The 11,413-nt window shown below is 43.7% G+C and overlaps 1 long non-coding RNA gene across 1 annotated transcript; it reads right to left on the bottom strand.

Annotated features, from left to right (window-relative positions):
* Nucleotides 1-5,618: 5,618 nt before the first annotated feature.
* On the bottom strand, nucleotides 5,619-10,944 carry LOC103667985. The gene is made up of 4 exons (XR_569923.2): nucleotides 9,841-10,944; nucleotides 9,594-9,701; nucleotides 6,131-6,848; nucleotides 5,619-5,741 (listed from the first exon to the last, which is right to left on the bottom strand). It is a non-coding gene; the product is annotated as an uncharacterized LOC103667985 (long non-coding RNA).
* Between the last annotated feature and the right edge of the window lie 469 nt (nucleotides 10,945-11,413).

Below are 11,413 nucleotides of genomic sequence, written 5' to 3'. Positions count from 1 at the left end.
GTGTTGGGCCATAAAATACACAATATTTCTTGCTGTGGAATGATCCAACATGCGTGAAAGCTCTGCTCTTACACCACAGTAAACTGATCAGCAAGAGACCGCGCAGCCCAGCTGAAAAGGCCCATCTACGCAGCAGCTCCCTTCCTGTGCTGCACACACAGGGATCGCTTCTTAGGCCAAACTGTAAGCACGGGGTGACAGGCACAGACTTTGTGGCCTTGAGTCTTCAGGTTTGCAGCCAAGCAGCAATCTTGGCTTAAAACAACGTCTTCTGCTTCTTGCAACTATCTGCCAGGCTGGGAAGGCTGATGATGGCTTCCCAGATATCTATAGCTTTGCCGTCCCCTACAGATGTTGCCCCATTTTTCAAATCTTTATTCTTGCCTACCCAACCTAGGGTAACCCTCTTCAACAATATCGTGGGGATCCTGTTGCCCCTGCCTGTTCTTTTATTGTCAGACTAACAGAGCAGGGTTGGGATGAATCTGGAGACAGATGAATCTCACACTATAATTTCCAAAAAGTGTAGGGTTAAAGGAATATTGAGAAGGGAATTTAAAGGCAGTCAAGCCAAGATTGGAATGGATTTATTGAAGCTGAAGAGAGAGTTTAATACTGAAAGTACCCTGGTGCATAATTAAAATTTGGTTTTCTTTCTGTGAAAATGACAAGTATTCTTGGATTATGTTGGTCTGCTCTAAATAAGAAATTGGAACTAATCTTTCTTTAGCTTTAGGTAATCTACCTATAAGAGAAAGATTCTATGTCTTGTCTTCATCAGGTTTGAGTGCCCAAATACACTGAGTCTTCTGGATATAAGAGACCTTGGTCTCATTTTACAACTATGTGGCCCTTTGTATTTGCCTTCAAAATCTTTTTTTGTCACTTGGTCAACTAGAGAATTAGAATTTTTTCATAGTCATCTGTAATCCTGTTTGATCAAGCAGCCAAAACCTTTTGATTTTTGACAGACTTCCCCAAATCAAATTCCAAATAAAGTCTTTTTGACCTAAATGTAACAAGAATTTTCAGAGAGTTCCTGGAATTTCTCAAAAGATTTTACCCTCTCTATATAGAAAGGGAGATCTTACACTAATTAGGGTTGATATGTCAAATTACATGGGAAGGATTGTCAAACAAGAAGTGATGCTAAGTGAAAAAAATAAAAAGTGATACTAAGCCTTAATGATGTATTTCTGTAAGTATATAAGTGTTTCAGATTTATGCAAAATTCCTAAAATTCTCATATGTCTTGGTATGTTATCAGTCACAATTTTCGTTATTATCTTAAAATGTTATGTCACAGAAATAACCAAATTTCCTTGTCAATTACATCGTAATAAATTCTCACGAGATCTCTAACCATTGCTATTTTAAGTCTTTTACAGGTAGTTACTGTTTTAAGTGCTTCATCTCCAAAGTGACTCATGAGAAAGACTTAGATAAATATGCTAAAACAGATTTTATTAAGTTTACGATCATAACACTGAACTTAGTTGTGAACACATAACTCAAAATTTCTAAAACACGAATGGAAAAATAATTGCTTCAATGTTTTCTTTTCCAGACTGAGAGGACCCCTATTCTCTTCTCCATTAAGCTATGCATAACCTACATCAATATGGTAAAGTGTTTCCTTACAACAAAGTTTGAAACATTTATCTTTTTCTCCCTGCCTGATCCCTCCAGAATTCTGATACTCTTATCTTAATAAGATACATAATATCCTTATTTTCATAACAATGTATGAATTTGCATAAGTCCAGTAAGTATCTATTCGATGCCCAATACCCCTAAGCCCTGCTTCTTTGATCCACAGTTGATAAAAAGAGATATATTTTGACATTATGAAGGCTTTTACTGCTTCTAATTGCTTCTATTGAAAATAACCATTCTTTGGTAGAGCAGCCTTTCCAGGGTGTGCCTCCAGGAGATAAAGACCTTAAACCACACTTTACAACCTGGGGACTTTACCTACTGGAAAAGGGATCTTCAGGAAGACTCTCTTCAACCCCGTTGGAAAGACCCCTATCAAGCTGTTAATCAATCCTTATGCTACCAATGTCCAAGGAATAGCCCGTGGGATTCATGTGTCCCTCTACAGAAAGCACCAGCTCTAACTGCACCTGCCCACCAATGGCTGACCTGAAAGTAGGTTTCTGGAATGCAAGCAGACAACAGGTAAAGGAGACAATGTTCCCAGGATGACTGGGCCAGGCCTGTGGAACCCTCTCCTTGCTGCTGCTGCTTACCTTGCTGTTGTTGTTTTTCCTCTTTCTCTTGAAGAGATGACACTCTTATCTGCACTTCTCAGTGGATTACGAAAGGGGGAGACTTCTGGTTAGATATCCTACACCAGAAACTCCAATTTGTTCATGGTATTGGGAAACCCTTGGTCTTCCATGTAACGAATTTCTCTCTCGCCCCCAGGACCTCTGCTGATTAGCCCTGCAGCCTATAGATGTTATCTTTCAGGTGAAGTTGTGAGGACCAGCCATTCCCATACCTTGTTTCAGCCTTTCCCAGGCATAACAATACACGCTCCACCACACACCTTGTAAAAAGACTTGTCAGCAATGACTCCCATTTTGAACTTTGGACTCCATCTCATTAAAAATATGGCACTGTACTGACCTTGCTGAATTAGCACACACAAAAAAGTTATTTGCTAAGAAGAACTTTCTGAGGACTGTACAAATGATGCTTTTCCTAGTAGTGAATGAAATGTCCTGATCAGCCAGTGAACTGTAACAGATAAATGTGCCCTCCAATCTCAGTTTTTTTCCCCAATCTCAGTTCTTGATAAACTCATGTAAGTTTTCTTTTTACTGCCATAGATCAGCTCTGTTGTACTGATAAATTTTTTAAGCCCCTTAGAGACTTCATTTGACATTCTTAACACTTTACTCATTATGTAGATTAATATGCATCATGTCCTTGAGCTTTTTAGAACAGCATGTTTCATCTGAACCCCCAGATGGCTTAATAAAGCTGCAGATGAGAAAACTGTCTACGAACCATTTTCCCCCTGCTCCCTTGTTGCTCACACGTGGCCTCACCCTCATGAAGGTGACACCTTGAAACAACTATCAGAGACATAAATACCTTCGGACTGGGGACATGACTTTCTGGGACTGGTCCATCTCAGTGACATGGGCCTGAGCAAATCTATAGTTGGTCAGCAATGCTTAGAGCAAGGTCTTGAACAAAAGCGGAAATGTGAAAGGTGAAGAAAATGGAACCACTCTGTCAAGGGGTTTTACAATGGAGATGGGAGACCGTTAAGGAAATGAGCCTTCTACACATCCTCATGGAATGAAACCATACACTTTGAACTGGGCCAGACTGCAAACACTCCAAGGACTCGGGCGCAACACCTGCAACTCGCTGCAGTCAGAAATTTGCTTAGTAACAGCCTTAGCAACCAATGATTCAGCCAGTTAGTTCTCCGCGGCCAATATCCATCAAAATTCTTGTGAACAACACATAAAGCATTCCCTTTGTCTTAAAAGCCCTAACATTCATTTCCTGTTGGGGGACTCAATTTGGGTTGCTACCCTAATTTGTGTTCCTTGAATTACAATCCAGAGACCCCAAATAAATGTGTTGTTGCTTTTTGTTTTTTTCTTAATTGCAGCTCTGCCTCTTTTCTTGGTCTACACTCGAAGGCAGGGACATGAACAGACAGTAAGGCTACATGCGGACTGCCTTTCACCCATTGCACTAGCTGCACAGAGCGCTTTCAGGAATGGGTTCCCTGCACCCTCCAGCTTCTGCAGGTGGTGCTGAACGGGCCTAGCTCCACAGGACCGGAGGGCCCCAGCTGCCCACGGCTTCCTAAAAGAATGTGACTGTGCACACACTCTGTGGAGCTGTTCAGGGTTGCCACGGTTCTGGAAGAGGGCAAGGCTGTGGAGAGGTCAGGTCACAGAAGCAACCCCGGGGGACAAGGCCTACGCGTAATTGCAAGCAGTAGGGCACACAGATGTGCGTGTTCCCCTAGAAGACGGGCTGGAGGATACTCTGCTGCTAGGCAGTTGGCGGGCTGGCTAATCTTCCAATAAGAGAGACCTGGGAGTCCTGGCTGCGGGAGATGCCTACGACTCCATGGAGTGGTGGGGTCCACGTGGTGACTGACTGTGGCCAATTTGTAGGTGCTGCCTGAAGAGTGACATTTAGCAGGAATGGGGTCCCTCCTCCCTGGAGAGGCCTGACTGCCCAGGACTTGCTGAGGCGATCTTTACTGTGCCTGTGCGTGTAGTATGGTAGGTCAGGGCTGCCAGCGATCTGGGGCAGAGCAGGGGTTTGTGAGGCTTGCCGTGCGAGCAAGCTCTGTTGGACAAGACCTCGCCTCATCACAAACTATGCAGATGTGGGTGTTGCCACAAACAGAAAACTGGGGGATACTAGACTGCTTTACTGGGGCAGGGCAGGGGCAAGCTGAAATTTTCAATGAAAGACTCCTTGGGAGCCCCAGATACTGTAGGCACCCATGGCCTGATAGGGAGGTTAGTCCAAATGCGGAGTGACTGTTGCCGATTTGAGGTACCGCCCCAGGCGATTTACAGGAAGGACGTGGGCTCAAGGCTATGCTGGTAGTCCACGATTGTTGCCTGTTATTTCATTTGTTGTCAGCAGCCTTCCTAATGTGTGTAAGGTGATATATCTCCTTGTGGTTTTGAGTTGCATTTCTCTAGTGATTGAGATGAATGGGCATCTTCTCATATGCTTCTTGGCCATTTCAGTATCTTCTTGGGAGAAATGTCTATTCTAGTCCTCTGCCCATGTTTACTTGAGTTTTTGTGGCTGCTGTTAAGTCTAGTTCTTTACACATTCTGGATATTAACCCCTTATCAGACACATAATTTGCAAGACTTTGTCCCATCTCCCAGGAAGTCTTTCTACCCTGTTTAGTGTTTCCTTTGATTTGCTGACATTTAAATAAACCCCACTCATGTATATTTGCTTTTGTTCTATGTTTTTGGGGTCATATCCAAGAATTCATTGCCAAATCCAATGTCTTGAAGATTTCCCCCATGTTTTCTTCTAGTTTGATCATTTCAGGTTTTACACTCAGGTCTTTAATGCACTTAGAGTTCATTTTTGTGTATGGTGAAGATAAGGGTCCAGCCTCATTCTTTTGTGTGACCATATCCATTTTTCCCAGAACCAAGGTGTTTGGCATCTTTGAGGATGAGGGAGCACGCTAGTGTGTCTGGGATTTGGCAAGTGGGGTGTGGTGGAAGGGGAGATTGGAGATGCAGGCAGGGCCTGGATCAGTAAAGATCTTGATAGGACATGTGAAGTCTCGGTTCCATTCTTAAGGCTTCGGGAAGGCACTGGAGAGTGACATAAACAGATTTAGACTGTTAAATGATCATTGTTTTCCTCAAAGAGTCAAACACAGAATTATCATATGACTGAACAATTCCACTAGGTATGTATTCTAGGTCACTGAAATCACATATCCACACAAATGTGTACGTGATTGTTCATAGCAACACTACTGTAGCCAAATGGGTCAACAACTCAAATGTGCATCTTTTGATGAACAGATACACCACACATTGTTTATCCATCCAATGAAATATTTATTATTCAGCCAGGAAGCAGAATGAGCTACTGTTACACGCTCCAACATGGAGGGACCTTGACAATACTGTGTTAATTGAAAGCAGCCAGCCACAAAAGACCACATACTATATGAATCCTTCTTCATGAAATATCCATAATAGGCAAATCTATGGAGACAGAAAGGGGATTAGTGGTGGAGAGAGGGTACGGGGAGGGGAAATACAACAACTGCTAATACGTAGGGGATTTCTTTTCAGGGGGATGGAGAGGTTCTGGACTGAGGTGGTGGTGATGGTCACACAGCACGGTGAATATACTAGAAACCACTGAACTGCACATTTCTAAATGGTGAATTTTGCTTTGTGAGCTATATCTAGAAGGAAAAAATGCTATTCTCTGTATACTTGAAAATCCACTGTGGCTGCTGAGCAGTAGTGGATTGTGTTGGGTGGGAACAGTGGAGGCCATCAGGCAAGGGATCTGATCGCAGTAAGTCTGACCAAATTCACACACTGAGAAAATGTTAGATCTTTGATTCCAAATCCCATGTTCTTACCTCTATGCTGTACTTTGGCATGACGAAAGGAGCTTACATTTAGCTGTGTAGGTGCCCTTTCCTGCCATCTAGCTCCAGAAACACTCAGGCCATGTTTCCTGACGCCATTTCTCTGTTGAGTCTTCAAACACTAGAGCTGTTTGGATGCAATTGCCACATCCCGGGGAAAACTCATTCCTTCTCTGTATCAGAATAATCAGCATAAAGGTCTACTGTTGAAAGACGAGATGGATTAAGGGCCCTGAAGAGTTTTGGCCCCAGAATTTGAGATTCTTCTTAGGAGAAGACCTCTCTTGCAGTCTCTTGACCTGAGAGTGTTTTGGTTTTACAGAAGGATTACATACGACTCCTTTGCTGGACCACCAGAAATTTTGTGCTCCTGGTTTCTTTCAAGCATCTCAACCTCAAAGTTTAAAAAAAAAAAAATCTATCTTGGGTGGAACACTTAGGAATTTTTATTCAGTAAGTGCTATTTTAAAGTCCTTCTCTTTGGTGGTAGAAAAATGTTTTGTTATGGGCGAAGGACAGAGAATATCCAATAAAAATGGGATACATGAGGTGCTCATGGCAGATGTGCTGAGTGCTGGAGTTCAGTAAAAAAACAGCTTGGTTTCCAAGGTTTGTTTTTTCTTTTCTTGCAAAGTAATTGAAGTTTAGAGTAGAATTATGGAGAAAACACTGTGATGGTGTAGTCTTGTCATCTTTCCCAATATCCAGGCTGCAAAAAACAAAGATGAGAAGCAAAAAAGGCCTTGGGAGCCTCCTCAGTAGGGGTCTGACCCACCAGGCACAGGCCATCGCCCTTGGCACCATTCCCTCACCTTTTCTAGTTTTCAAATGTTATTGCCCACTGGTCCCAAAGGCAAACAACTTGCTTGCCCTGCTACGCCCTTTGCTTTCCTGCATAAAAGTAGATATGCTGTCCACCCATTATCAGGAAAACAGTGCACCTACCGATGTCCACACAGACAGAAGAAACTATTGAACGAAGGGAATCCTCGGAATCAAACATAACACCCAGAGGCAGGCTGGCTAAATTCACTTCATCGTACATAATTTTTTAAAATTTATTTTTAATCAGTTAGAGTTTTGCCTCAATTATGTATGTGTGTCCATGTGTGTGTCCATCCTGTGAATTCACAGTAATGTGTACGGAAATTCTTGGTAAAATGCCACACAAACTAAAAAATACTATTATGATTATCCCAATCTTAGGAATCCAATGTCAGCTTGAGCATTACTTCTCAGGTCAACAATCCCTTTAAGAAAGTGCTGATGCCAGCTAATTAAATGGTACATTATCCTAGAATGTCATGCCTGCCTTCCATTCTTTTAAGACACAGGACACCATTCAATTCTTAACTTCTCAAATGTGGAAAACAAAGTCATTTGCAAAGACTTCCAGTCTGAAATTATTTCCAGCCCTGGATGAGCCACTCCCTGGACACCAAGGAGAGATTCCCCTTAAACAGTTTTACACCCCACACATGAAGTATTTTCATGGCCTGGGCCACTAAGTCCACTTGGATACCACTGACAGAATTTGAGAAGGGTATGAGCCCTGGGATGGCATGCAGGGCAGGGAACTGGCTTTTAGCCAGCCGTGGCTAGCATTATGGCCTCTAAATTCCTCTCCAGCAACTCTTCCACAAATGACCTCCTTTCTTCTTCCCTGTTCCTTTGCACAGGCAATTTCCCCAGTCATCCAGAGGCCAATGTGGATGCCGTTCTGAGTCCTCAGGTCTTTTATTCCCTATATAGGATCAGACATCAAATGCATCTATTCTTCCTGGGAACACCTCTCATTAGGTCTTTCTAACTGCCATGACCCTAGTTCTCCATTGACTTCTTAAGGCCTGACAGCTTTCATCTAAATGCTCAGAATGGAAGACTTCTTGAAACTCAGGTGCTGTTTACCTGGGTTTCTAGTTTTATCCTCTGCTTCATTCTTCCCAGTGTAACCTTCTGCCCAACCACACATACCCTCTCCTGGATATGCTCTGTAGTATTTTCTGCTACTGTAGCAAGTACCAGAAACTTAGTAACTTAATACCAATTTATTGTCTTCCAGTTCTGGAGGTCAGAAGCCTGATGGGGTCCTACTGGACTAAAATCAAAGTGTCTACAGGGCTGATTCTTTCTGGAGGCTCTAAGGGAGTACTGTTCCATGGGTTTTCCAGACTTCACAGGCTGGAGGGCCCTTCCCTTGGCTCCCAGCCCTCCCCCATCTTCAAAGCCAACAACGCTGCACTAATCCTTCCCATGCTACCACCTCTCTGGTTCTCCCTCTTCTGCCTCCCTCTTCCACTTTTAAGGGCCCTTTTGATTACATTGAGCTCACCTGGGTAATCTAGACTAGTTTCCCTATTTTAATGTCAGATGCTTAGTAAACTTAATTTCCCTTTCCATGTAGCCTAATCTCTTCAAAAATTCTGGGAATTAGGACATACACGTCTATGGGGGAATGTTATTCTGCCTATCTCATGCCCTATCCCATTCTCTGTCCCCCACATCATCAGAAATGCTTTTATTATCTATGCCTCATTTTGCAATTATTTTAGCAAGAATCAATTAATTGAATATTGTTGCTAAAACCCCATGTTTAAATTAAGTAAGACTAGTAATTGCAAATTATATATTTAGAGGTCTGGATTTATATTTTTCAGGAATAACCCATGACATTGAATGACCTTATCTACACTCACTTTGCATTTTATTTAGTTTTATTTTTTTTAAGTTTTATTTATTTATTTGACAGAGAAATAGAGAGAGAGCACAAGTAGGCAGAGCAGCAGGCAGAGGGAGAGGGAGAAGCAGGCTCTCCACTGTGCAGGGAGCCTGACATGGGGCTTGATCCTAGGATGCTGGGATCATGACCTGGAGGAAAGTAGCCACTAAACCGACTGAGCAACCCAGGGGCCCCTCACTTCGCATTTTAAAGCACACTGGTAACCACTCTGGAGATCCTAATATAACACAAACCATTTTAATCTCTAATTGGCTTAAGCTAACTATATTGATGATTCACACTGCTTAATTATATTTTATAGTCAAGCCTTGAGAGAACTAGGTCTCAAATGTAAGTATTTTAAAAGACAGAGTTTAATGCTGTAACTAAAGTAATTCTGCAAGAGTCATTCATCCATACATTTTAGGAAACTTGTAGCAAATTTTAGCTTAAAGTGCTGTGGTTGTTACTGCTTCCTTAGGCTGCAAGAACAGAGCAGGCATAAGAGAGGCTGGGTAAGTTACTTATCCTCCTGGTCTGAAACACAGTGCAAACAATAATTGTATTCTTTAGGGCATTAAATAAGGGGCTGGTGCCACAGCTATGACAGAAATCACTTCTTACTATCTTTTCCAATATCAAGCCATTAGCAGAAAGGAAAATAGAGACAGAGGGAAAACCAGGAGCCACAGTTTCCTGAAGAGATCTTGAGAGGGTGACATGCTTGGCTCTTACCGATGTCATGCTGATACTCCTGGGACAAGTTCAGGTGTGCCGTGTTTACCCAAAATGACAGATCATAGAACTTTTTGTCCCTTCCTCAGGAAAGCCTTCTCTGGTCACCTGCAGAGGAGAAGAGGCCTGGAAGGTATCTGCCGTTTCAGAACCCTATGCTTCTCCTTCACAGCATTCACCACAACCCTCACACAGATTATTGTTGTAATTGTTTGCTGTGTGTCTACCATGTGACCGCCTGGCTTACCTCTGTATCCTTAGCTTCGTCACAAAGATTGGTTCTTCTTAGGCAATTTAAATGTTTGATGAATTGAATAAGTCCTCAGGGGAGAGGGCAGAGGCTGTGTTCTTTTGTTTGTTGTTTAAATGTTTTTACCTTCAGTATCGTGAAGCACTTCAAGCGAAAACGGTGTCCTCAGCTCTCAATCAGTGTTTTGTGAAAGGACCCGTCTCTCACTCATCAGGAACTCTACATGCTGTAGTAGCTGCAGTCGCCTCGGAGGCTCCTTCCAGCTCCTTTCTTGAAGGGAAATCATATGAACTCAACAGGTGGCACATGAAAATAGATTTTCTTTGATGTCACTTGTAGAGGGCTTTTAGAGTGATCTGATAAAGTTGTGGAGTGGGCACTCAGTTTGTTGTGACTTTACTGTAAGTTCTATTTTGAAAGAGTAGTTCTCAAAGTGTGGTCCTGGACCAATCATTTGTATCACTATTGCCAGAAATGCAAATCCTTAGACCTCTGTATAGGCCTGATCAATCCTAAAGTCTGGAAGTGGGGTTCAGCAATCTGTTTTAATAAGTCTTCCAAGTGATTCTGATGCATGCCAAAATTGGAGAACTACTCTCTTACACCAAAGTTTAAGTCCACTTTAAGGATTAATAGTCCTCTTGGCTACCTCTGCTGGTGAGGTCTCTAATAGCCCAGACTACAGATGCTCCTTCCAAGCCTATGTGCCCTGCTCGGTCTGTACATTCCGCCCGCAGTTTACAAATCTGTGAACAGCCCAGCGATGCTCCTATGTGGCACAGGTGTCCGCCACAGGAACTTCCTTAGGGTATTAGGATAAGATGAGCTTCTGAAAGTACAGTTTGCTCATCAAACACGTCAGGTAAGCAGTAGCAACTACTGATAGATGACACCAGAATGACAACCTAAGGAGGCTGATTGTCAAAATGAGTGTGAAATTTGCACGCTGTGCGTTGTGGGGAGAAGGTGAGGAGGCACCTCGAAAACGTGGTTGCTATTCCAATTCTGAATTTTCACGTCACTACATAAATAGTGGAACCTGCATTTTGGTGCAGAAAAAATACCACCCAGTGCCAGTTTTCTCCAAAACAAACTCCAATTTTGTAAGTTGAGTGGTTAAACTAAGGGAGGGCGGGGCGGGAGGTGCAGAAGATAACCCGGCTAGGAAGGCTTTCTCCTGCTAGGACGGGCTCTCCTCATAGTCGCCTCTTGCCCTTCTACTGGTTTGTATTTTCGGGGCCTCCTCCTCCCCGCGTCCCCCGCAGGCTGCGCTCCGCCCTTCTAGATCTGAAGTGGCCAGGAGGCCCGCTGGGACAGAAAGCGAACGCAGAGCCCGGAGGGTCTGTATAGTCTCCGCGGCAGAGGAAAGGCTGCCCTCGCGCGGCGCTCGGACGCAATCCTGCAGACGAGGGCGCGGGGCCTCTTCCGCCGGGACTCGGGCCCGTGGCCCCGCCCCTTGCTGCGGCGCGCAGAGACACGCTCGGCGCCTGCGACGACCCCGCCGGCCTGTGGCGAGCGCGTCTCGGCCAATGAGGCTCCAGGAGCGAAAAGCGGTGACCAATGAGACGCT

Source organism: Ursus maritimus, unplaced genomic scaffold, assembly GCF_017311325.1.
Source record: "Ursus maritimus isolate PB19 unplaced genomic scaffold, ASM1731132v1 scaffold_2, whole genome shotgun sequence".
Classification (NCBI taxonomy): domain Eukaryota; kingdom Metazoa; phylum Chordata; class Mammalia; order Carnivora; family Ursidae; genus Ursus; species Ursus maritimus.
Note: the sequence above shows the minus strand (reverse complement) of the source record. Positions and strands in the feature narration are given on the sequence as shown.